The following is a 25,864-nucleotide window of genomic DNA, read 5'->3' on the forward strand; positions in this document are numbered from 1 at the left end:
CGCAGACTCACAGAGCTGATAATAGGTAGTTTCTGCTTCAAAGATTTTAATTTCCAGCTTCTAAGGGTGTTTCAGTTCAGTGCTGCAATGTGGCAGAGCTGGCTCRGAAACCTTACACAGGGGCAGCATTTACATCTGTTGCTACTCAGTAGGAAGTTAAGTAGGTGCCTATTCTAAAGTATATATCCTAACCATTGATAGAAATGGGACACAGGTACACACTTAATGTTCTGAATAAAGACACTTTGAAAGGGTAGTCAAGGTGACCCCTCAGACCAGCATCCTCGATTTAAAACTAGCTAATATTTTTCTCAGTCCATTAGGCTAAGTGCTAATATCTGCCATGATTAGAGCTAGGTAGAGAAACAATCAATAAAAAAATCTGTTCTACTGAAGTCTGGCAGGCTATGAGGATGGAAAAGACCCATGGGACACTGGCTACTTGGAAAACATGGGGGCAGAAGCCAAATAGGTTCCTTACAACTCATCCTACTCTCCTGCCTGTTTGGCTTCTTGTGCATCGGTACCTTTCCTACAGCTAATTCAGTGTCACGTAGAATTTTAGCGAGCTTCTTCCAGTGTGGACTCAGACTCTGAAATGGCGAAGTCCTCTGTGGAACAGAATCACTGTTTTTCAGCCAACTCTACTTTTTGATTACTTAAATTTCTGTAGCTTACATGAATGAGGTTTCACTCATGTACAGAAAATTAGGTAATTTTCTAATGTGGACTTCTGACTAGAGGTGAAGTGAGCTGGAAAGGTGGTATAAAATTGATTTTGAATTAAATGAGAACATGCATCTGTTAAATGACTGTTTCAGCTTAGAAATACCTTGAGTATTATTGAAATGTGTGCAAAAAAGACCATAGATTTTGGATATAAACTAGATTGAATTTTATCTATCTGAGTTTACTTGAGTGATAAGTTATCACTGGGCATATATGATATACATTTTTTCTTCCAGAGTTTTTCCAAACAAAGGCTATGTTTCAGCTGTGCAGTGAAGCTTGCTCTCAGAAAGTATTCAGTTGTGCTAACTATGAGGCTCAGATAAACCATCCACTTTTGGGGTTCTTTTCCAGACTACGTTAAATCTTCAAGGGACCATTCTTAATCTTAATTTCTGCAGAATTTTGAAAGATTTGTTTGAAGTACCCAACAGACTAACTAGCTGTAGTTTTTGTTTACAATTTGAATATATTTTTCAAACCTCCTGAAACTTCTCCTGCATGGTATGTCATGATCAGAATTTTTTACTAAGTGTATGTGCTAACTGAATCCAGCATTTCTACCCATATTTTAATTGATTCAAAGAAAATTCTTTTCTTCTTATAATACAACTTCCTTTCTCTTTCTGACAGTATATTTCCCATTTTTCTGTAAAAGAAATTGCAATGTTATGAAGAAAAACACCAGAAATATTAAGTATGAAAAAACAGCAGAGCACTAGTCAAAGAAGTCTGCACTTTCATTCTGAGGATAAAGAATCTCTATTTAGTCTACAGTTTTCTGTTAGATTGTAGGCCATTTTGTCACCGAGAAGTTGACACAGACATATTTTCACCTCCTCATCCTGAGGCTTTTGTACTACTGTATCTATCTCCTTGATGAAGATGGTTAGATTTTCCGCTTGTGTTCCTCTATGAAATAATACATATCTCTTAAAAACTTGTAGCTGTCATGGGCAGATCACATGTTATGCCTTTACGGTTGTTGGTCTGTCAGTGGAAGGCAAAGCTCTAGGCTGGTATTGCCACAGACATTTTATATTGTCAAAAAGAGCTTCAGTCTGGCACAGGAAGATAGGTCAAAGAGGTGGTAGCTGTCAAACAAGCTAAGGTAAATCAGCTGTACTCCATTTTCAAATATTACCACAGAGAAAAATATTTTTCTCTCCTGGATGGATAATTCTATATTTCAGCACTTTTATTTCCAGTTGTGCTGCTTAGAAGAGCTTGCCTGAATAGCAGCTCAACAGTACAAACCTATGTGAAGAAACTTAATTTTATTCTGGCTTTAAATCAGACTTCTTCTGCAGAAGTTTATTTTCATGTCTGAAAAGGGTTTCCCATTGTTTTTGACAAGGGTGGGAACTAGGCCTAGCTAGCTTGGTCCGTCAGGCTTATATTATGACTTGATTATTTTRTTTTGGGTGTTTTTATCATTTATTCATTTTGTAAAATTAAAGATGTCAGGATAGTGCAAGGAAGAAGAAGATTCTACACATCTGGAGAGTGGTAGTTAAACATAGAATTTTTACCCTCACAGAATCACAGAATGGTTGAGGTTGGAAGGGACCTCTGGAGATCATCTAGTCCAACCCCCCTGCTCAAGCAGGGTCACGTACAGCATGTTAAACAGGGTTGCATCCAGGTGGGCTTTGAATATCTCCAGAGAAGGAGACTCCACAACCTCTCGGGGCAACCTGGTCCAGTGTTCTGTCACCCTTGCAGTGAAGGAGTTTTTCCTCATATTCAGGCGGAGCTTCCTGTGGTTCAGTTTGTGCCCCTTGCCTCCAGTCCTGTTGCATGGGACAACTGAAAAGAGTTTAGTCCCATCCCACTGACACCCTCCCTTAAAGGTAATTATAGACATTGATAAGATCCCCCCTCAGTCTTCTCTTCCCCAGGCTGAACAGGCCCAGCTCTTGCAGTTGGTCCTCATAGGGCAGATGCTCCAGCCCTCTGATCATCTTTGTAGCCCTACGCTGGACTCTCGCCAGTAGCTCAATGTCTCTCTTGTCCTGGGGAGCCCAGAAATGGACACAGKACTTGAGATGAGGCCTCCCCAGGGCTGAGTAGAGGGGTAGGATCACCTCCCTCCACCTGCTGGCAACAGTCTTCCTAATGCACCCCAGGAGACCATTGGCTTTCTTGGCCACAAGGGCACCTTGCTGGCTCATGGTCAATTTGTCATCCACCAGCACTCCCAGGTCCGTCTCTGCAGAGCTGCTTTTCAGAAGGTCAGCTCCCAGCTTKTACTGGTGCCTAGGGTTACTCTTCCCTAGGTGCAGGACCCTGCACTTGCCCTTGTTGAACCTCATGAGGTTCCTCTCCCCTCAGCTCTCCAGCCCGTCCAGGTCTCTCTGAATGGCACCACAGCCCTCAGGTGTGTCAGCCACTCCTCCCAGCTTGGCATCATCAGCAAACTTGCTGAGGATGCACTCTGTCCCCTCGTGCAGGTCATTGATGAAGAAGTTGGACAGGATGGGACCCAGTCCTGAGCCCTGGGGGATGCCACTAGCCACAGGCCTCTAGCTAGACTCCACGCCACTGATGATGACCCTCTGAGCTCTGCCACTCAGCCAGTTCTCAATCCACCTCACTGTCCACTCAGCAAACCCACACTTCCTGAGCCTGCCTAGGAGGATGTTATGGGAGAAAGTGTTGAAAGCCTTGCTGAAGTCAAGGTACACAATGTCCACTGCTCTTCCCTCTGTCATTCCTCTGTTGTATCTTTTGTTTTGGGGATCTGGTGGCCAGATCCTACTACTTATGCAACAGCATTTAGAATTTCCCTTGCTCTTGCAATAGAACAGTGTTTTCCTGCGTCTAAAACAGTTGCTTCTGGAAAGACATAAAACAGGCCCCAGTTTATCTCCAAAGTCTCAGCTTTCATTTAAAACAAACAAACTGAAGGACAGATTAAAAAATAAAAGAAGTAATTTGGATTGTAATGTCTGACTTTTAAACATCCCTGTTCCCTTTTAAACATCCCGGTTCCCTGTGGACCGCATGGCAGGAGTTGTCACCCAAGGTTGAGGACAAGGGGCATCCATCCTGTGCAGGGACTTCCCTGCTCAGCATCATCAATAAGCAGCCAGTGGGTTGCCAGAAGAGACCTGCTGTGTGCTGTGTCAATTTTTCAAAAGAAAAGGATTGTTTCCAATGCATTTGGTGTCAATCCAGCATTGCATGAAATGTGTTTTTAGCATGGCTCCTGGGTCAGGGCTTCTGGGAGACTAAGGCAGGCCTGCTCCTTTGCACTCGTGTGTGAGTTAGGCACCAAGTTTACAGGACTGGAGGGTAATTCAGGCTGGAAGGGATTTCTGTTATGTGAGGAAACAAATTTCAACACACGGGAAACTTAAATATCATGAAATGATGCATATACATTGGTTGTTAGCCAAATGGAGCTTTTCAGGACTATGGATCTAGATTTTGCTACCAAAAACAGGCAAARGCCTTACTTCATCCCACGGGAGTTTCTCTCATTGAGGATATTGGGATCCATCAGCAACAGAACTTTAGAAACCTCACTAAAGTGTCAGTCTGTCACACTGGTGACATGCAATGGCAGAAGTAGTTACAAACTTTGGACAAACTTCTAACATGTTTTCTAAAATATATCAACCAAATAATATCATCTTATTTGTGTTATCTTAATGATGTATAACCCATATTGTTCTTAGTTTATATGATAAAGTTTTCTTAAAGCTCTTTCATTACACGAGTGCATATTGTGTGCGCGCACACACACACACAAACATACAGACTACCGATAGAGAATGAAACATCAGTTCTGTAACATGAGTTGTCTCATTAACTTGTACAATGATAACTTTGGTTCTTTCTTCTAATACTTCAAATGACAATTTGTTAAAAATTTTAATGCTTAGAAGACCACATGTGTGGTAACTRTTTTCAAAAATTTGAAAAATCTTGAAATAGGAGATAGGTATTTCATGTAAACAGCAGACATGAAGAGCTCTAAAAGCATAGATCACCACTGGGAAATGAGTGTTTCAAAAGACCAGTCATATCTGGGATGTATTTTGCCTGGTTAAGCAAAGAAAGTTAATGATTCCTCCAAATAACCATCAAAACCAGACCACTCCCACAGAACGTCAGAAGCTAACTCATAGCTTTGATATGTGGCTCTCTCCTTTGAAATTCCCTATTTGTTTGATCTGACAGATACTATCATTATAGGCATAATCTTTATTCCAAATAATACATCATTTAATCAAAATGAAATGTTTACATACCCACCATATTTTGCACTGTAATTGGAATACACAGAAGGATATTCTGAAAATATCACTGCATTGTAACAGGCCAGTCTTCCAGGGCAAYTGGAAAATGCATGACAGCACACAGCTAAGTATAACACCACCCTCTGAGCAAAGGGCAGTGTTCCCTGGAAAGCTTTCTTCTTGTGTTTTTATTCTGCGGAAGTAAAATTTTCCCCAAAGAGATCCTAAGTGTGTTTTCCAGTTTCTGTATATTTGCAACATCTCACAGAATATTTGAGATTCAGGTGCATTAAAACCTATCTACGGTAAGCATGTTGGCAGGATGAAGAACCAGAACTTTATTAAGCAGGCTGCATTTTGGAGCTTTACCAGGGCTGTGGTCCAGCAGAATGCTGTCATTAGCAGTGGGAAACAACTTTTTGCAGCAAAGTGCCATTAATGTTTTTAGTGACTGTTTATTTTAATGGAACCAGGGAACCAAGGATTAACTTTGGACATTATTTCCTCCATTCATAACAAAATACTAGAAGGATAACAGTTGCAATACTTTCTCTGATAACCTGTCCTTCCCTTTCTGTATGGGAAAAATAAGCCCYGCTGTCCGTTTTGTGTCATTGCTTTGAGGTTTAGCATGATATGATTCAGAGTAGGTGGCAATTCTCTCTTGACCTCAAAATAAGAAAGAAAATGGAATGTCAGCATTACAGATAAATAAGCCTCCAGGCTCCCTCTGGCTTTAAGGGAAGAACTGAAAGATGAGCTGTATATTTACATGGCTTTTCGGCACTGCATGCAGCAGAGAGAAACTGGCACTCACACGAAGGGAGCCGGCCTGGAAGCAATCCAGCTGTGGTTGACTGTCAGTTGCTCTCTTCGGGGGAGTCCTGCCTGTTTCTGGCCCCAAATAAACTTGTTTAGGCATACCATATTCATTCCCATTTGCAAGTGTACTCAAGGTCTGATTCACCACCTAAGTTCCACTCACAGCTGGATCTGCAGAAGAATTTGGTCCAAAAGTTAGCACTTAAAAACTAATGAAAAAGAAAAGTGTCTAGAGGAGTGAACAGTACTATAACGTCTTCTAATTACCAAGGCTACTGGAAGAGGGGTGAATATCACAGAAAAATATTATTATCAGGTGCAAGTTATACTCCAAGAATATACTTGGTGCATTGACTAGTTTTCTGTAGAGAGAGTGGAGGAAAARAAGGACCTAGAATAAGTGTTTTGTGTCAGGTACTCCAGGCATAGGCAGCTAAGAGATAGCCATATAATAAATGCTAACTTTTATGGTGATATCAGCAAAGTCATTTACAAAATTTTTACCTCTGTGACTTACTGACCTCTGCAATGCCAGAGTACAGCAGGCATCATCTAAATGAAGCCAGTGAAGTCAACACATCTGGTAACACAGAATAGTGACTTTGAACATGTTAGTATTTCCCACCAGGAAAACCGGAGTAGCACCAGCTATCTCTGAAATCGTCTTCTCCTGCAATGGCAGTGCTAGGATCTGCTTAGGCTCTTGAGTGCACAACTCTGAGGTTTAAATAGAGGAGAACTGTTTCAGTCAGGGGCTTTTAGATCAGTTTTTTATTTGATCCACCAGAGCTTGAATCTGTTGACCTTGAGGTCATATTGTAGAACTGTTGTTGTTATTTTAGGCTCTCTCAGGGCTGGTGGGTTGGGTTGTGGGTGGAAGGGTGRGGCCAACCCCTGGCTTTGGTTCAAAGTTAAATATTTTTTTATGTTTGTTTTAAATCAAATTAGACTAAAGTCATGGACAGACATGTTACTATTCCATGAAGTTAAATAAATCAATTAATTTGTTTCTTGTTATATTTTGGAGATATAAATATATATCTATGAAGAGAGACAGTGAGAGAGACGTATAGACAGACTCACAGAAAAATAGATGGAGTGAAACTCTCACTAAAAATTTCAAGAAAAATGATTTAAGAACAAATAAGCAGGAGAAAATACATCTTCCACAGTAGTACTTGTTGTTAGGAATGCAAAAACAGAAGTGAGAGAAGCCACAGGAGTGGCAGCAGCTTCAGTTTACCTGTTTCTTTTCATCTTGGAAAAGCTCTTGACAGATCTCATTTAATATTGTTCTCCTGAACCATCAGAAAGAGTACTGAAGGGAACAGCATTAAGACAAGCTGGTCAAGGATCCCGATGAGGCGAAGATTAAAACACACTGAGTTGCTTTGTTGATGTATTTGAGATACCAATTAAAGCCCATTTTCTCTGAGGCTATGCAAGAACTGGTGGGTTTTGTCTCACAGTAAGAAGCCAGTTGATCTAGTAAATCTTTTTTATTTTTTTAAGAGAAATATAATCTATTCTTTATTACTACCCTGTCTGATTTACTTGACTTCATTTTCTTTAGATTTGGGTTAACACTGTAGCAATTTCTGCCAACTTTTCTGAACAAAAGAATGAGGAGTGCAAAGTATGAAGGGAATCTGCACATCTGGTTACATATTAATAAAAGGGTCCTCCCAGGTTGCAGTTCTTCCTAAAGCTACCTTGAATTTGATKTTATGATGGTAAAATCTTTGTGCTCTGTCTTTGCCCTCTATACTGCAGCTTTATGGCATTTGAAGTGCCGTAAAACAATTCACCAATTCAGATTACAAAAATTCATATAACGTTCCATAAGAGGAGATACATGCTTTATGCTTGTCTTTTCTTGAGTGAACACTGCACTCAGGTGCTTGTCAGGATGTGAGAGAACCAGGTTAAAGTCCCATATCTGCTTGAAGAAATCTYCGCTCCCATTTCCTAGCTTTCTGGAAAAAAAATACTGATAGTGAGTGGTTGCTGTGAGGATTAGCTCCGTTTTCCCCTTGGACAATATTCTGTCTTGCTGAAATAATGCAGCAACGGCCGGAACAAGCACCGACTGTGATGGAGGTGGCTCAGATGATAGAGGCTCTGTGCTGCTGCCTCCCAAGCAAGCAGCTGGTCTCGTTGGCAGTGACCTCGAAGCAGTGCTGAAGCAGGGWGCCTATTGAGCAACGGTGTAAACTCAAGAAGTGAGAGCAGACCTTCTGCCTACTAGCCCCCACCCATGCAAAAAAATAAATCATTTGTTATCCCTGGTTTATGCTAGCTGTAGCTTTTGGCAGACTCAGACCCAAACCTCTGGGAGTCTGGTGGCTGTCCACGTACACAGGAAAAGTTTGTATTTGTGAAAGAAATACGTTCTCCAGAAATAAGTTCTTCTGGTAGAGACTAGCTCAGGAAAAAAGATGACGGGCCTAATACCCACAACCTGCAGCTTCCTCCAGTGTAGACTCATCTGCATATCCATGTCATACAGTAGAAATTTAAACGTTAAAGATGACCAAGAGAAAATGTTTAAGATTGCTGGTACATGATTTTGAAAAAACGTATAAAAAATCATGAAATATGGACTGTTATTTTAGATTTAATTTTTTCAATAAGAACTGATTCCATGCAACATACATAGTATATTTTAAAGTTAAAATGTCTGATCTTCAAGCTCCTTGTGCTCACAAGCAGTCTTCATATATGGGTACAATCCCACTGAAGTCATGTAGAAAAATATATGTGAGATTAGATTCTTACCTAGATCATCAAAACACTTAAGTATTTATGTGTATTATTAAGTATATGCTGACTGCCATCAATATGATCAAGGGCATTTCTGAACTGAGAATTTTTTTAATTTATTTGTCCTGGATAATTTGACAGTGGTCAAACATGTAGTATGATAATAATATAAAAAAAAAAATTTTAGTATATCACATTAAATTACTTATATCAAATGTGCATCTAACCCAAACTCTTTTGCTAGATTAGTTCAGAGGCACTAAGAACTTCTTTATGGCCAAGGCCATTTCTTTTTACTCAAACTGGAAAAATTTCATTCCCTCTCCTGTCTTGTCGCAAACAATTTTTGTCTGGACTGGCAAAACAGACTGTTCAGGAAAAAGGCAAGGTCAAAGACTGTTCAGGAAAAAGGCAAGGTCAAAGACCAGCAACTGCAGTATGAGGCAGCTGTAACTATCTCCTTTTTTAATATTACTCAACAAAACAAAAGTTATTTCCTCTCCTGATAATACATACTTAAGTGAGATAGTAAGTTATTTTTCTCTTATCTTTGAGAAAATTGTATTTAACTTACACTAACTACAAAACAATCTCTTTTTTTTATCTTCTTGTTCTTATGCAAAGGTTGTAACGAATTTATAGCACTTTTCTCTCCTACAGAAATCAAACCAAGATTGCACTGATAATCTAAAATACAGGATTCTGTATCAGGAGAAAAGCTATGGATGGTTCAAAAACTCTGTGGAATTCTATGTATATTCCATTAAGATCTGCAGGAGATTTTTATAACTGTACAGCTACATATGATCTTTCTTTGTGTTAGTATGCATTATTTTGCTTTAATATATGTTATAAGAACTTCTGTGCTCCATCTTTGACCATGGCATGCATTTAAAAAACTTTGCTTTAAAAGGTTCTTGATGACTGTTTAAATTGAAACACATGAATGTGCCCATGGATGTTGCTGCTGATATGCAAAACCTACTGCACTAGATCTGCAGACCACCAGGTCTGTGGCCTAATCTCATATGCTGCAGAATATTTCTCTAATTAATGCTGCGTGTCCTCCATCTCTTCATACAGTTACCAAAGGGGGAATTCAGACAACACTTAACAAGACTTGGTACTCTGAAAATGAACCATTGACCTTTTCTTGAATAAAGCTAATAACTTTCTTTTTAAAGTGTTGTTATCATTTCTAGAAATTAGACTGCAGAACGCCAAAATAAGTATGTAAAGCATAGGTATTATTATAACAACTCAACATTGACTCCAAGGGGATTTAAATTAAAGTTCCTGCAAGGCATTGCCAACTTTAACTGTAATTGTTAAAAAGGGATTCAATTAACATGCAGACTGGAAAGATTTGAACTATGCTGGGAAGCAAGAAACAAATGTTATTGCAAGTTTCATTCCATCCTAACACTTGAGAAATATGCTTATGACCACTGAGATGAAACTACCTCCTCCTACATATAATACTAACATTTATAGTGCATTTGGATTTTAAAGTAACTTCATCTTGTTTAGTTTAAATAAGCATGTCTCCTTAGCAACAAATGTCACCTAATTAAAATCTGTCACTCAGCTTAGCATCTCAATGAAAGATTGAAGTAGAAAGGGGAATATGTAGCAGCTGAAAACAAAAGGGAAAAATGCAAGGAATGCCAAGGGCCCTTCAGAAATATCAGATAAGAACAGTCACTGAAAAATGCTCATTAAACTCATTAAAAGGAAGAATAAAAATATATAGAAGAGATGTGTTTAAAATTGCATATAAGCCTTGACTTTTTAGTATCTGCAGATTTGACAGTGAGTTTTGTTTCTCTTTTATCAGGGAGGGAAAAGAGGCTACAATGACCACTTCTTAAGTAACTAGTTTAAAACTATCCTAAACCTGGAGGTAAAAAGGTCTCTTAATATTGTTCTCCATTCACAAAACAGTGTGGGAAAGTTCAGGTTTTAGAAAGGAAAATATCATATCCCTTCACACAAGTGGAACTGAAGGAGAAGGACTTTTGAAAACATTCAGCAGTTGTCTAAGTGTTGCTGAAGTTTAGTTGAATAGAAGCAGTTTGCGGGGAGTGCTGAGGACTCTGTAAATTCCGTTTTGCTTAGGCTTCTCTACTGTGAATGCACTGAAGACCAAACCCACAAATCAATGAAATCTCCGTTTTCAATAGTCACAATGGTTTTAAAAGGCTTTTAAAGGGTGGTAGTGATGTTTTCTATAGTTGAAACAGGTGGCACTTCTGGATCTTTTTGCGTCATTCTTCAGTCTCTTGGGCCAAATTAACATTATATATTTGAACCTTTCTAAAATTTGGGTTTCTGAAACAACACAAAATATAAAGTGGTTTGCAACTCTTCCTCGAGGCTAGGTTAGTAGGTTCAATGGGTGTTTGTCCAAGCACAGACCAGTCTCATGGCAAGGTGTTATCAGAAGCAGGATCACACTGGAGAGAACAGATTTCTCTCCAGTCAGACAGGATAGATACACTTCTGGATGATTTAACTTTTCTGTTTCGAATACTTAACTCTAGGAGACTCAGTTAGAGTCACAATGACAGTGATGCACCAGGAAAGGAAGCAGTTTATGATTCTCCCTTATAATTGAAATGACCTAACCGCTCTTTTGCTGATTAAGTGGTGCTGAGGCTCAGGATGAACTAAAACCTGGGAGCTCTGCAGACTTGAAGTTGACTAAAGCTAGTTGCTGTATGATCTCTTGCCCCTAAATGTCACCTTCCTTCTGTAAGCTGCATTCCCAGCCTCTATACTCAGCTGTTCTCCCCTTGCCAGAAACAGCTCCTTATCTCACTGCCAGGTTCTGGCAGGCTCAGCACCAGCAAGGTGCCTGTGCCTTAGCCTAGGGGTGACTCAAAGCCTGTAAAACCTCCTTTGCCTTGCTCTTAATGCTAGTTTGTCACTTCTTTGAGAACCTGTGAGGGAGGATGAGAACCTGGCCTACCATTAAAGAGCTCGGTTTTGATTTGAACACATACTGAATGGCCTGGGTTACTAAAGTTGCTTTTGGATACGCTGGGGTTTGCAAAATAAGACTACAATAGAATTGATGTAATTCTGATGTCCTGTGATTTCCTCTATCATTTCTAAGACTAATTGGCTCTATTCTAGCTAAAACTCAGAAGGATGGAGGCAACCAAACAGGAAAAAGCCTGGGAAGAATGTAATAATACTCTCAGACCTCCAGGAAAGCTTGGATTGAGTTCAGGTGTTGACCAAAGGCATTTGAGGAAGGGTTTCTTGCCTGGAGACGGTATTTACATTTTATCCTCTGCATGTTGTCTGGGTTGGTTAATAATATCCCAGCTGAGCTCACTTTCATCACAAGTTCTCTGACCTCATTTTGCTTCCTGAAGCTTTTTTAGACAATCAGTTTCAAATTTTTTCCTGATTCTGGGAGGTCCCTGCATATAGATGACAAAGAGCTTTGCTCAGAAGACCCCCTCTTGCCTTTCATACTGGAGCTTCCAATAACACAACTGTTACTTGTGTGCTTGATCCTTTTGAAAACCATATGGGTAAACTGTGTTGAGTTAGGCCTTTATATGTTATTTGATTGTAAAAGGATGCTTCCAAAATAAAAGCTTTTAGCTATTCCCTAACATACTGAAAGGATAAATGTAAAGTTGCAAATAGAGTTTCAGTAATAGAACACAGAATATATATACCTTGTGTATAGGCTCCATAACTTGCTAACTAGTCAAGGAGGTGCAAGAGAAATTTTTAGTGTGGTTAGAAAGAATTCATGTTTAAAGAAGACATCATTACCTCATTGAAATCACTGGCAAAATTCCCATTCCATTTTGTGGATCCCAGGTCTTACCCAAAGACTCTTAAAAATAAACAGGGTTCAGAGGAGAGGAAAGAAGTAAAGCAGATTAGACTCTGTTCCCATTTTTCTTCTTTGCATGTGCTATGAAGATATAGAAATAATTCATATCACTGTGGAATGTTATAATTTTCCACAGTATATCAAAATATGTAAGGTTATTTCCCTTGTAAACCGTATGTAACTGGATGAGTAATATCAATGAATCAGGTGAGATTTCCAGAATAAATCCCTATACATATGTTTAGGTGATGGAGCTACACCAATTTTTGGCTCATTAGTATAGCTTTCCAGTAACTACTGCTTCTCTGCACCATGCCTGTTTGAGGCTTCCAAGTTTGTGATTACTATGACTGGGTTGTACGAAGAGCTTTGCATGTTATCCACCTGCAGCAGAATGGCACGGAGCTCACATCGCCAAAACCTGGTAAGACAACAGAAGCAGTGTGCTTTCCAGCACATTTGAACAGCACAGAACACAGTGTACTCCTTATTAGAGGATTTAAAAACCACTATACCTCAGTAAGCAGACTGAATACTGTATAAATAACTTAGTCTACGCTTCCCCTCAGCTCACTTAGCTCTGTATTTGCGTGCAAGACAATAGTATTAACCTGCTATTTAAAATAGAAGTGGATGACTGTGCACACATACACACAAACACTGAAGGTCAAATATACGGTCTGGCCTCATTGGCACTCCTCGAGGTGCAGAAGCTTGGATTTATTTTGTATTTACTGCTTGAACATAGTCATTACTGGCTCTTTCCATTCCTGCATGATAAGTGCAGGCATGTGATTCATCTGGCATACGAAAATCCCTGGGGTTTTTGGTAGCCTTGCAGTTTGGATGCAAGAATTTTATCTAAGCATAAATGACTGATGACCTCATGGTTACTGGATTAGAGCCTTTGGGGAATTAGTTCCTCTCTCCCCTTTCTTTGTTTAAAACAACTAATTCCTAAAAGTGATTTCCTGGTACAACAGCATTATCACTGTGTACATGATAGATACCTTTTAATATCAACATTATTAGAATATACAGGCGTAAATGAAAAAGGCCCAAATACTTGCAGATTACAAGTTTCTGATAAGAAATCTGGCCCAACACAAACAAATAAGGCCAATATAGCAGCTCTGTGAGGAGCACGCTGAAGGTGAGTCTAGTGACAAATTCCCCAGCTTTATCATCCCCCTCTTCTCTTCACAGAGCTCCCTTGAAGGAGACTGTCCTGGAAGCCCCCCGGGTGACATACCTCACCTCTGCATGTCTTTCATAGTTTTCTCCTGAGCATTAGTATGGTGGTTACTGCCAAAAATGGACATATTTTGCTTCTGTGGAGGAATAGGAAAGATTTACACCTAAATATGTAATAACTGGTTGGCAGATGAGAGTTTACAATATGCTAAAGAATTTGTACTATTCAGATAAACATCACAATGTGTCTGAGGAGCTGTTGCACAGCTCAAATCTGTATTTCAGCCTTTTCCAGCATTTGGAAATGTTTTCTCCTTCAAAACAAAATTATACAAAAACACCCCCCCCAAAGCTAAAAGACTCTCACTTTCTGTATAGCACAGTGCAGTATTTTGTATTGAAGAGTGAGAAGTTGTTCACATACTAAAAGCAATGCCTGCTAAGGAAGGCATGAGGTCTTTGAAACAGGCATTTAGAATCTTTTAAAACAGCTATTTCAGGCAATTTTATTTTTAATCAATTCTACTCTTTAGTGAAGTCATTTTCCAAAAAAAAAAAAAAATAAAGTGTATCTTGTTGCATTCAGTGGTATTATATATTTGTATTTAAAACTTTATTTCTTCAGTGGGGGAAAGAAATAGAAATAACTAGACATTTTAATGGCTCACTACCTGCTACTATTAGCTTTCAGCCACAGCTGACTTTCTAACGGCCTTTGAGATATCTGTTCGTCTAGGGATCTGCATTGACAAAAGTAGGAAGAAAGACCTCAAATGCCATCCCTTTGCACACAATTGAAAGGTACAGATATCTCTTCAAATGGCAATTCACCTGCTGCTAGATCACTGTATCGCAGTGAGTAGAATTACCTTCTGGAAGTTCTTATTTGTTTCCAATCACTACAAGGGGTGGCTGGGGTCATTAGCTTAAATTTGCACAATCATCTTTTAAATATTTGAGTTCAGTAAATGGAAAATCACTGTAGTTTTTGGTGATATCTCTAGGATAAGCTCATGAAGGAAACTTCAGATCGGTAAGTTTCCTGTTATTTAGCAAATACTTCTTTCCATCAGTCCCTTTTACAGGACAGAGGCAGTGCATGAGGATTTTTATTAGCTTGACACCAAGATACTCAGCCAAAATACTCTGAAGGCAAGAGGCCTCACCGAGCTGTAATCGTGGAGCACGAGCTCTCCTCTGGGCATGCCTTTTTGTTCTATGGGATCTTCTCTCCAGTTGCACAGGGGGGATAATAAGTGGTGAATGTGGTTTTATGATCTGATGCGCCCCAAATGCAGCGCATCTGTTCAGATGCCAGAGCTGTGAAGGTTCCTTGCCTCATCCTCCCAGCCTCGCACAGCAGAACCACCCCAGCACATCTACCTATCCACTGCAACTGCCCGTCCTGACTGACTCCCCAGGCTGGGTTACATCAGTTCGAAATGCTTCCTCTTTTTTGTATTTTGTTTTACCTTCCAGGATAATGAATTATATGGATCCTGAAATAGAAAATCTGATCTGAGAAATGTGGAATGTAATGTGGAGAAGAACCTTTCTGCTTTTTGTTTAGCTGTAGTTCAGAATGGGACAACAGCAAGTGCTTGAGTGCCAGCCAGATGAAAATTACTTCAAGTACGATCTAGAGTGCAGTGGAGCTGAGGTGCTTTTAGCATACCATACTCGTTAGGTAATTGTAACTTCCCGTTTGTCTAAGTATTGTAGTCTATAATTTTTTTTTGTAGTGCTCTGAAAGAATCTGTAGTGTATTTTAACTCAATGAAGTTCCAACGTAGATGAACTTGGGTTTTTTGTTTATAAGTCATTCATCACATTCACAGAGGAATGAAATATTACTGAAACACTGACTTAGATTTAAGAATAGAGATGTGCTTTTTATAGACACACTTAAGTTTTGTAAGAATGTGCTTTCACGGGATTGCTTTCTCACAGTCAATTTGTTTAAATAGAAAAGAATTTGCCTGGTATTGCAAACCAAATGTATATCAGCTGTGATGTTTTTCTAGCTTGCTGATCATAGTAAATACCATATCTGTGGATGAAAGCACAAGTTATCTCAATTTTGGCATGAATAGGAACAAGTTTTCTGTATTTTACCTGTGACTTCTTGTGAGATAAAAAAGTGAATGCATGTATGCTGGAAGACTTTTAAAATATGGTGCTTATCTGTGAGATAAAAGAGCCTCATTCTATCTGTTCTTAGCTCAAACTACCTGAGAACATACACCTCATAAGGAGGAATTGGTACCTTAACATATGTTCCCTTGAAATATATATATTTTAACCCATAATATGACATTAAATTTTAAGATAATGTAGGAAAAAATCCAGCAAATTGGAAAGAATTCAAAGAAGAGCAGTTAAAAAAATATTAAAGCAAGGAAGGACTGACATCTAAAGGTAAATTAAAATAATAAGTCCCTTATTCTGGAAATAATCTATATGAGTGGATTGCTCTTTCTGCACAGGTTTATTAAAGACAGAAAAACTCTAGGCAGGCATAGGAACCCACTCATCTAAGATCAAAATACAGTTGGAGGAACATGCATACTTTTATTACAATAGCCACCTGTAAGGATTTTGAGAGTATAAACACCACAGAGACAAATTTGAGTATGAGTGAAATTAAAAACACGAGCTACAAAGAAAAATAATAATATTATGAAAAATTTCGTAGTGATTATATCTAGTGAGAATTCTTTGGCTCTGGAATAACCTCCTGAGAAAACTGTGGGAGCCCCCATTGTTTGATGCCCTTAAAGAGAACTGAAAAAAAGCACTGGAAAAACATAGCTCAGAGAACAATCGTTTACTGGGAGAGCAACAGAAAAATGAGTCCTGGCTTAGATCATTTAATCTGTTCATGACTTTTATGATGCTGTGGTGCCATAGAGCTGCCTTAAAAAAATGGCCTGTTACTAGAGGCCTAGTTCATTTCATATGAGATGCCTAACTGCTTGTACTTATTAAGAATATATTGAAAAATATTTAGAGGCTCTTTTCCTATGGAAAATAACAATGCCCTTTACATTTGGAAATTCTTTCCTTCACAGTTTACATAGAGTTTTTTCTTTTTATTCAGGAAAGTAAGAGATTGTAAAATTTTCCATACTATACTAATCTTCACTGACTGAGGAACCCTACACATAGCTTTTAAACACTATTCCATTCAAACTGCTAGGAATTATCTCTGTAATATTTGTGATCATAGGAATATTTATTCCTAAGTATTTCTTCTATGCAAGATAAAAATTCAAGGGAAGAGGGAATTCAAAATTTGCCTCCTTGTTGGATGGAAGAGCGAAAAAGTAAGACAGGGATTCCTTGGTAGTGGGGGAAAAGTTTCAACACTAGTGTTCAAAAGCTAATCAACCAGTCACCTTCATGAGGCAGCCTGAGAGTCAGCAAGTAGCAGATACTTGCGTTATTGGCATCTGTGGCCAAACCCAGGGCAGGAACCAGGTCTGTTGACATCATGATATGTGCATAGCCTTGTGGACTGAAAACATGACACTTTCCATCTGTACTAAAATATATGCTGAAAATAGAAATACGAGGGCATGGTGCCCTAAGGTCCTGAGTGAGGCCAAAGTCCAGAGAAAGCAAGGGGCATGCCAAGACCTCCTAGAGGGCTCTGGCAAGGCAGAAGTCCCACAGAAATGTAGAGGTTTGCACTGACCTCCCAGAGTCCTGGCATGGGTCAACCCCTTGAAATACAGGGGCTGAGGCTATGCACTTGCAGAAACCGCTACCAGATAATCGTCAGTCTAGCAGAAGGTAAAGTTGCTGGCACAGTTACCAGCCTCCTTCCTTCTCCTGTTTTGCCATCATGGACTCTTCACTCTCTCTCTGTGACCATTTGTTTTGCACTTTGTTTTGCACTGCTGGTGTGAGGTTAAAGTCAGAGCAGACTCTGAGACTTGCCAGGTCTTGGACTGGTGACGCATGGAATAATTCAGAAAAATAATAAACAATCACTTCTTCAATATTCACTTGTCTCATGCCAACTGACATACCTAACAAAGATTAAATGAAATTCATGATGATTAGGACTAATGCTAGGCATTACAAGGCATTGAAATACTTCGAGAAGATACACATATCTCTAAGGGCAAGTTACTGGTGACTTGACTGCAGTTTGCAACCATCTGTCTGAAGTAAAGATTCATGTTGGTATTTTGCTCCTTAATCTAGCAGAAAAAAAAAATCTGATATGAGTTAAGGAACAGATTCCAGCTGAAAATAAAATGTATATTATTGTAGTGTCTAATTAATCATTTAGACAACCTGTATATAAATATATATGTACACATACACATATATATGTACAATATGGTAGTGAACGCTCCAGCATTCTTTGAGCAAGATGAGACTTCTTTTTTTGAAAGATTACTTTGGAGAATCTCAACCTTGTGAGCACGTCCTGAAAGAATAGGGAACCTTTTATTGCTTGCAAAGAGCTAACTTCTGAAGTTATAGCACTTTCATCCGCACAGCCCAGAAAACTTTCTAAAATAGTTAGGTGGTATCATCCACATTTGACTACAAACGCAGCACAGATGCAAGAATTCTTTGTATATTCCACAAACCATCACATCACCCTCACAACACCTTTTCTTCTAATTTTGTGGAATCAAGAGAAAGATTATTTTTACCAAAAGCAGCTTTTCTGAAATATTATACATGATGGTTTCTATAAAATAATGCTTTTTTAATCAAAATAATGCTTTGACTCCCTTTTATATAGCAGTGTTGAAAAAAGCCATAGGCATCACACTGCAGCACAGATGCTTTATCTCTAAATTACTTGTTAGTTTATGTTATTGTTTAAATTATTTTATCTCTACATTATTTTATGTATTATATAAGCCTCAAACTGATACTTTCTGACAGACCACTTCACTCTGCAGACTTAAAATTCTGTAACATACTTGTGTGCAAAAAATATTTTTTCCATACATGTCCTTAGACATGTAGACATACTTAGACATGAAAAATTAAGCTTCTTCCCTCCAGTTCATAATCTTATCATAGGTTTTGCAGACCCACTGCTCCCACTGCAAACTGCAGCTTTCTCAGTGCCCTACAAATACATAGGCAGAGATTTGTTCCCTTTTCATTGTGCTGGTTAGTGTGCTCCTAAGATAGCACAGCTAATGCCCATTCAAGTAAGATTAAACAAATGCAGTATATTGTGGCAGTATACTTCAGAAAATAAATACATAAATAAAAAGAAGGACGGTGGTATACGTCTGGATGTCTGACAACAGAAAATGCCTTTAATTCAGGCCTTATACTTTAGTTACAGGGCATTTGTAGATTTTAGCTTTATTCACTATAGAATGAAACCACTGGTTCTCCAGCATCTAAACATGTCTCTTTTCCTCCTCCTGTAAGATTTCCACCTGCCTTGTGAGAAAAGGCAAGACGTGCCTAGAAACCTGGTTCTGTCATTGCTTGTTCCATTTCTTATGCTGCAAGTATTTGTTTCTCTGATGCTTAGGAAACACACACTTTGACTGAACTTCCTTTCTTATACAAGACCTCAGTGTACAAGTTATCCTTTCCTTCCTATTGCAAAATATGTTGACTTGTGATGATTAGAGTGGCTCAGAAAAAGTAACAAAATATTTGCCCAACATTACATCTTTCCTCTTCTTCTCTCTCCTCCCACCCCCTTTTCTAACCTCAGGAAAAAGAGTTCATCTTTTGTTTACTGTTCACAATTTGCAACTTGGAAATCTGGCAATATTTCCAAGGTATACTAGATGCTTAGATAGCAGTAGTCCTTTTTTAATTGTTACTGAGGAGGAACTTGTATGTTACATACTATCTCTGGCATTGGAGACATGATATTGATGCTTTGCTACCTGCCCTGGCCGTCTCCTGGATTTGAAATGGAGCTTGCCGTATAACAGACAAAAATCACTTCTCCAGAAAAAGCCTTTCATTCTTGCACTGTTTGCAGAGCTGTGATTAGCAGAGTCTTTCAAGCAGAAAATCCTCTGTCACCAAGGGATATAGCAGTCCCTTGGGATACACTAGCTTCCTGGGCCCCCAAATCTTTAATACACTGGTCTTCCAAGGATAGCTCATCCTAGTGAGCAGAGACTGGGAGAACGTTTGTGACCTTGCCTAGGAGATAAAGAGATTTTAGTGTCCTGTATGTACTAAGTTTCATTTCACTGTATTCCAGAAAGATTATTTACCTAGTACAACTTGTAAGCTCATCGTGGTGACAGATATTTAAGGACCTATTCACTTTCTTGAATAAGCCACCTAGTGCCATTTCAGAGGCCCTGTGGTACCCCAGACATTGCATGACTCATACTCTTTGGCCCACGTAGCAGAGCTCCCTGAAATGCTCACGGTCCTCATTTGATGGTGGTTGGATAGGAAAACTCGGAAATCAAGATAAAGATGGGCAAGGGGCTGGCGAGCTCAGGAACATGCTCTAGGGAATAAACGTGTCAGATCACCAGAGGAAAAAGACAAATGAAAATGATGTCATGGTGTAAAGCAAAAAAAAGATGCCTGAGATTCAGGTACCTGAATATGAGTGTCTAAAATGGAAGCAAGGAAACAAAGGTGCTGCTGCAAGAAGTAGTCTTATATTCAGCACCCTGAAAATACTGTTTTGCCCCACAGCACAGCCAATCTGTCATGGATCTTCTCTGCACCTTATTTTTACTTGACATTTCCATCTCTGACTGGATGTTGGGATAAAGTAGGTTTCATCTCTGTCATGCATGGTAAAACTGTTTATATATTTAAAATTTAATCCTTGGGCTACAGCACTGCTGGCTTTGGGTTTTTTTTTTCAAGCTAAAATACATCTCATCCCTGATGTACAAGAGGCTTTCAGTGACTTTGTGTCAAGAGTGGAAGAGCTTAGTGGGAGGTGGAAGGGAAGGGAAGGGGAAAAAAAGGAAGGGAAAGGAAGGCAAGGCAAGGCAAGGAGGCATTCAGAAGCCCAGTTATTTAGGGAGACTTTCTCCCTCCTTCACTTTGCTTCTCCCACCAGCGGCTACATTTGGGAACCAGTATATGTGTACAAGTGCTCGGGCACGTGCAACCAGCTCTCCCTAGGAACAATGCTTGTGTGGGGCCACTGGAGCCGCCCAGACTTTCCAGCCCTAGCTCTGACCTTCATAGCTGCTTGGGTTAGGGTAAATATAATGTTATTTCTAATTAAATATACGCAACAGTATGCACCTTCTCACAGTTCCTCTGCACTACCCACATGGTGAGCCACGTGCAGTGCCATCTAGCTCAGAAGAATAAACAAACTATTCAGGACCTTTGTTTGCCATGAGTCATGAGGGGGCTGCTCGCTGGAGTATTAAGAAAGATAAACAAATGGCAAAACTCTAAAGACTATTTCTGGAAACCTTAACTGGAGGGAACAGCTAATCCATTGTTCAGAGTCTGTGGAGTATTACAAGGCTGGAGAGAGGAATGGAAGCAGGAAAGAACCGAAAAAACAAAAATCCGGGAGATCAAAAATTCAGAATGGTTGTAATTACCCATGTAAGCATAAGGGCTTTGTGGGAAGAGAGGGATGAGTGACACAGGGCACTTGTGGGAGGGATTGGATTTTTGTGCAGTCATAACAGGATTCAGCTAACCCTCTCTCTTAGAAGTACACATAGAATATCATGCATTATTTTCCTGTTATTCCAAAGAGAAAAAAGCTGTTTAGAGATGCTTAGTAATTATTTGCTGATTGCAGTTAGCAGAAAGCCAATAACCCATTTCCTCATAGGCTACTGCTGTACAGAAAGTTATACCAGAAAATGCAAAAGCCTTAGTTTTTGTTGCCTGTTTGTGTCATTTTGTTAAAAAGGAACATCCTTTCATTTTCACTACCCCATTTTCCTTCTGCTATTTTGATAGTCTCATTTGCTACTGTTAATGAAAATGTCACAGGTGTATTCAGAAGCTAGTGACATTGCACGAGATGTTCAGGAGTGTCTTCCTTTGACAGTAGCAGTTCAGCAACCTTGGTGTTTCCTATAGCACGGACGCAGTCTTTCTCCAGACCTTTCAGAACACCTCAGGGCAGACCTGGAAAATCTGTGCATGGTAACTTTGCACACTATATGTTACAGAGAGAGATGGTAAGTCTCTGCTTTTTTCTGTTAAACAGAAGAATAAGATGGAACCATGGAAGTTTAATAAAATAACTGTAGGTGTTCAATGGAGAAATATGGCTGTCTTCTACCTTTCTTTTTTTTTAACTATATTAGTTTCAAACCGTCATTTACTGGAGTAAAACTTATCCATGAGAACCTTAACTTATTAGACTGGTGCTGAGCTTCAAATGGCAACTAGGACCGTTGTAAGTAGAACAGTGCCTTCTGGTAGTTCCCAATGTAGGCAGGTACTTCTGAATTGGATTAGGACTGAAGCCAATAGGTAACATTAAATTGGATTACTATTATTTCCTCTAAAGTACTTTGAATCAGCTAGAGTTTGACTGGATAAGTAGTCTCAGATAATGGTAGAAATCAAGCTTGCACTTGGACTGAGGACTGATAAGCATCAGGATGGAGTGAAAACTGGCTTTATTAAGGAGTGCAGTTACTAGATTAGTCTGTTAGACTCAACCTTAATCCTATCTCCAAACCTCCAGCTGCCTTGAGCCTCCTCGACGTGCTGATTCCTAACCTAACCCTTACTCAAAATGAGTTTATTGCCCTCTAACCTAATTTTAGTAAAATTATGAATATAATCCTAATCTATTTAGCTGCCTACAGTTTAGCCAAAACTACCTGTGAAACCCTAACCTAAGCTTTTTTATTTTGACCTTACATTGCAGTCTTTACCCTAGCCTGAGGTGCCTGTTTTGCTAAATCCTAACCAGATCTTGAGACTTTTGCTAGTCTGTGCTGCTCGTGATCTGAAGCTACATACAATCTCCACCCCTGATGCAAAGCCACTTACTGACCTTCAGCTAACCTGGCCCTGAGGCTGCCGTCTGACTGCACTGCTTGGCTGGGAACTTAGCTCCAGACAGAGACTGCTTACCAGCCTCAGCCCTAGCGTCGTCTGCACTTGTTCCCTTCAGCCTGTAACCATAGCACTATAATCTTACCTTACCTTTGGCTAGTCTGAAGCCACCTGTTGGCCCAATGCTTAGCTGGGTTCAGTCAGAGGCCTCACTTTCAGCTGTGCCAGCTAGATGAAAGTCAGATATGGTCTATTGTCTCCTAACTTCTTACTTACACGTGTCTTCTTTACAGCCCCTTCTCTAGACCCACTGTTAGGTTACTTCCTTCTTCAGCCTTTACACTAGCTTGTCTCAACCATTGCTATAGCTCAATACTGCCTAATGCGATTATAAGTATACTCTGTGTTGGATACATTCCTCATCTCAAAGCCATTCATTGGCCCAAACCCTAAACCTAATCTGAACTATTTAGCACCTGCCCGGCTGCTGCGGTAGTTTAAAACCTACCTCAGGCCTCTGTCTCCTTCCAGTTCTTATCTAATTTAATGTAATCACAGGCAGTAAATATTTACTAAAAACTAAGCTTAACTGTCACCTGCTGTCACCTACCATTTGCCTGAGGTCTAACTGCAGGTCTCATACTGGTCAAAACCTAAGTGTTAAATGACTTACTGGTAGGTCATCCACAGTGCTCTCTCTTTCACTAGTGTAGGCTCACCAGACAAGTCACATCATAAACCTRCTCCTCAGCCACATACTACTTCTACAGAAACTGCATTCAGATCCCAAACCGCAGGCCATGATTGTTGCTGGACAAAACTTTRTTCCTAGATCTTTTCTATTTATTAGTCCTCATCCTCTCTGCAGCTTCATCTACCAACTCCAACAAAAAGTTACTTACCGACCAAGTCTAAACCCTAGATCCACAGGGGTTCTGTCAAAACATGATGTCTCTCTTCAATGTTTATCTCTTTGTGGAGGTCAAGATCTTATCTGTTGCTTGATGTGGATTATATTTCAATTTATAGGTGATTTCCTTATTTGTAATGGAAATTTTGACATAGGAACCATAAGGAGAACCTTGCTATCCAAGTAATACAGATCTATTCCTGTTCTGAAATAGAATAACCACAATTTCAAGATTTTCTCCCTATCTGTGAAAAAGGTCTAGAATTACTTTTGTCTGGTTTCCTAAGGAAAATGGCTTATCATATTGCTGGCCTGACCTGTCTGTTTGTCAAAAAGCAAAGAAGCTGGATGAATTCCTCATAGAAGGAGACATAGGCAGAACTCAGCCTTCAGGGGTTTTGTTTGGCAGCACTACCCATTTGGTCAGAACACATTTTAGATAAGAAATCAGCACCTATGTATTTCTGGACTAACCATGGCTCATATTATCTCAAACTGGTATGGCTATCAGAGGATASAGAAAAATGGGGAGTGGGAAGATAGTGGGGAAAGGTGGTGAAGGGGCAAAGGAAATGATTCCTTGGGAGGCTTAGTTCATTTGTTTTAAAGCTCACAGAGAAACTTTTGAGGAAATAGAGGAGTTTTAGTACATGTAAGTCAGGACTCTTAAATAGCTATGATTCCAGAGGCTTGGACTCACAGAAAAAATAACATGAAAAAGTTTTAGGAATGGACAACACTGAACAGTACCACAAATTCTTTGGGGCAAGAATTGTTTTTTATTTTATGCATCTTCACACAAGGCAGACTCCTCTGCTCACAGCTTTTATGTGCAACTATTATTAATAATTTTGTTTTGTATCAGAACAGTAATAATAACAGAAAAGAACAGGTATCTCTTGTTCCACTCCCAGGTTATGATTACCTAAAATCTTTGGAAACACACAGGAAGGAGCAGGTTATGYGGCTGTATTTGCAGCTGAGGCTCTGACAGGAAGAGTAAAAGGCACAGGGCTCCGTTATTCTGCTTGTGTGAGTGGCTTCCCCTGGAAAAAATAGACAGACTTTGCTGTCTGCAGTTTACAAAGAGCAGCCGAGGGAAGCAAAACATCATCTGAGGTGGCCAACGAAGACTGGCCAAGGGGCAGGAGGGGAGGAAACACTTAGCAAAACCTTTACAGGACTGGCAAAAATGTCAAGGTGACAGTGTCACAGTGTCCCATTGTTACCTTCAGCTGCTTCCCCTTTGCAAACAGGGCTTCAGGCAGGGCTTTTTTTTTTTTTTTTTTTTTTTTTTTTTTCCCTTCCAGTGACGACAACTTCTTCTGCATTTTCATTGGTCTGCTTGCATCTGCCTTCCTTTCCTGTGGAAATAGAAGATATGGGCAGGAGAAAAGACATATTTGGTAATGTTTCTCTTCAAAGCTTCTTTTTCACAAGGCTGCCTCAGCTGCAAAATGTTAAGGGAAAAAAAGATCTTGGAACTAATTCCAGACAGACCCTAATGCCTATGAATTTCTCTAAGTAAGCCAAGTCCAGAAAGGCAAAACATGAAGGTTCATTATTTGACTGCTAAGGACACTCAAATAACCAGACACGCCAGTACTTAAGATCTTCGTATTTCAGACAGCTCGTCTTTCACATCCTCCCTCATCCTGTGCTCCCACCCGGCTCAGTTCTTACATTTCCCTTCATCTCCAGAAACTCCACTGCATTTAAAATTGTTCATAGAACATATGAAAATACAAAAATATTCTTTAAAATATTTACAAGGAAACAGTCTGTTTGTCTAGTTGTGTACTTGGTGGGGACACTCACAGCTTCCATAACTGCTTCAGCTAGTTGTTATAGCTGTTTTTCTTCCTCTTCAGAAACTCCAGAAAAGCTCTATTTTGCTTTGAAAAGAATTGACTCAGGGGATGCTATGGAGTTTAGGACATTGGGCGGATGTCTCTGACTCTTATTTCTGCCAGAGCTACTCTCAGGGCAGGATATGGAGTGGCTGTATTCAGTTTCAAAGATTTCTGGGGAGCTACTTCTACTCCAGATACTTTAGAGCATCACAGCAGTGCTTAATCAACAGCTACCATCCCAGGCCAGAAAGGGGGGCAGCTTATGTTCCCTCCATTCAGTACACTTCCAAGACCTGGGCAAAACAGGGCAAAACTGTTCACAAGTTGTAAATTTATCAATAAAACCACTGTTTTAGCTGTTGCCAAAACAGCTCACAAATTCAACCACAGCCCCTGACTAGTTCTAGCAGGAAAGAGAATGTACTTCAGCTACTTTCAAATGTGTAGGAGTAAATGTGAAGGGGATACACTCCCAGTCGAGCCAATTCTTTTCAATATGACCTGTCACAATTCAGCT

Source organism: Rhea americana, unplaced genomic scaffold, assembly GCF_003343005.1.
Source record: "Rhea americana isolate MKP2758 unplaced genomic scaffold, rheAme1 scaffold_180, whole genome shotgun sequence".
Taxonomy (NCBI): domain Eukaryota; kingdom Metazoa; phylum Chordata; class Aves; order Rheiformes; family Rheidae; genus Rhea; species Rhea americana.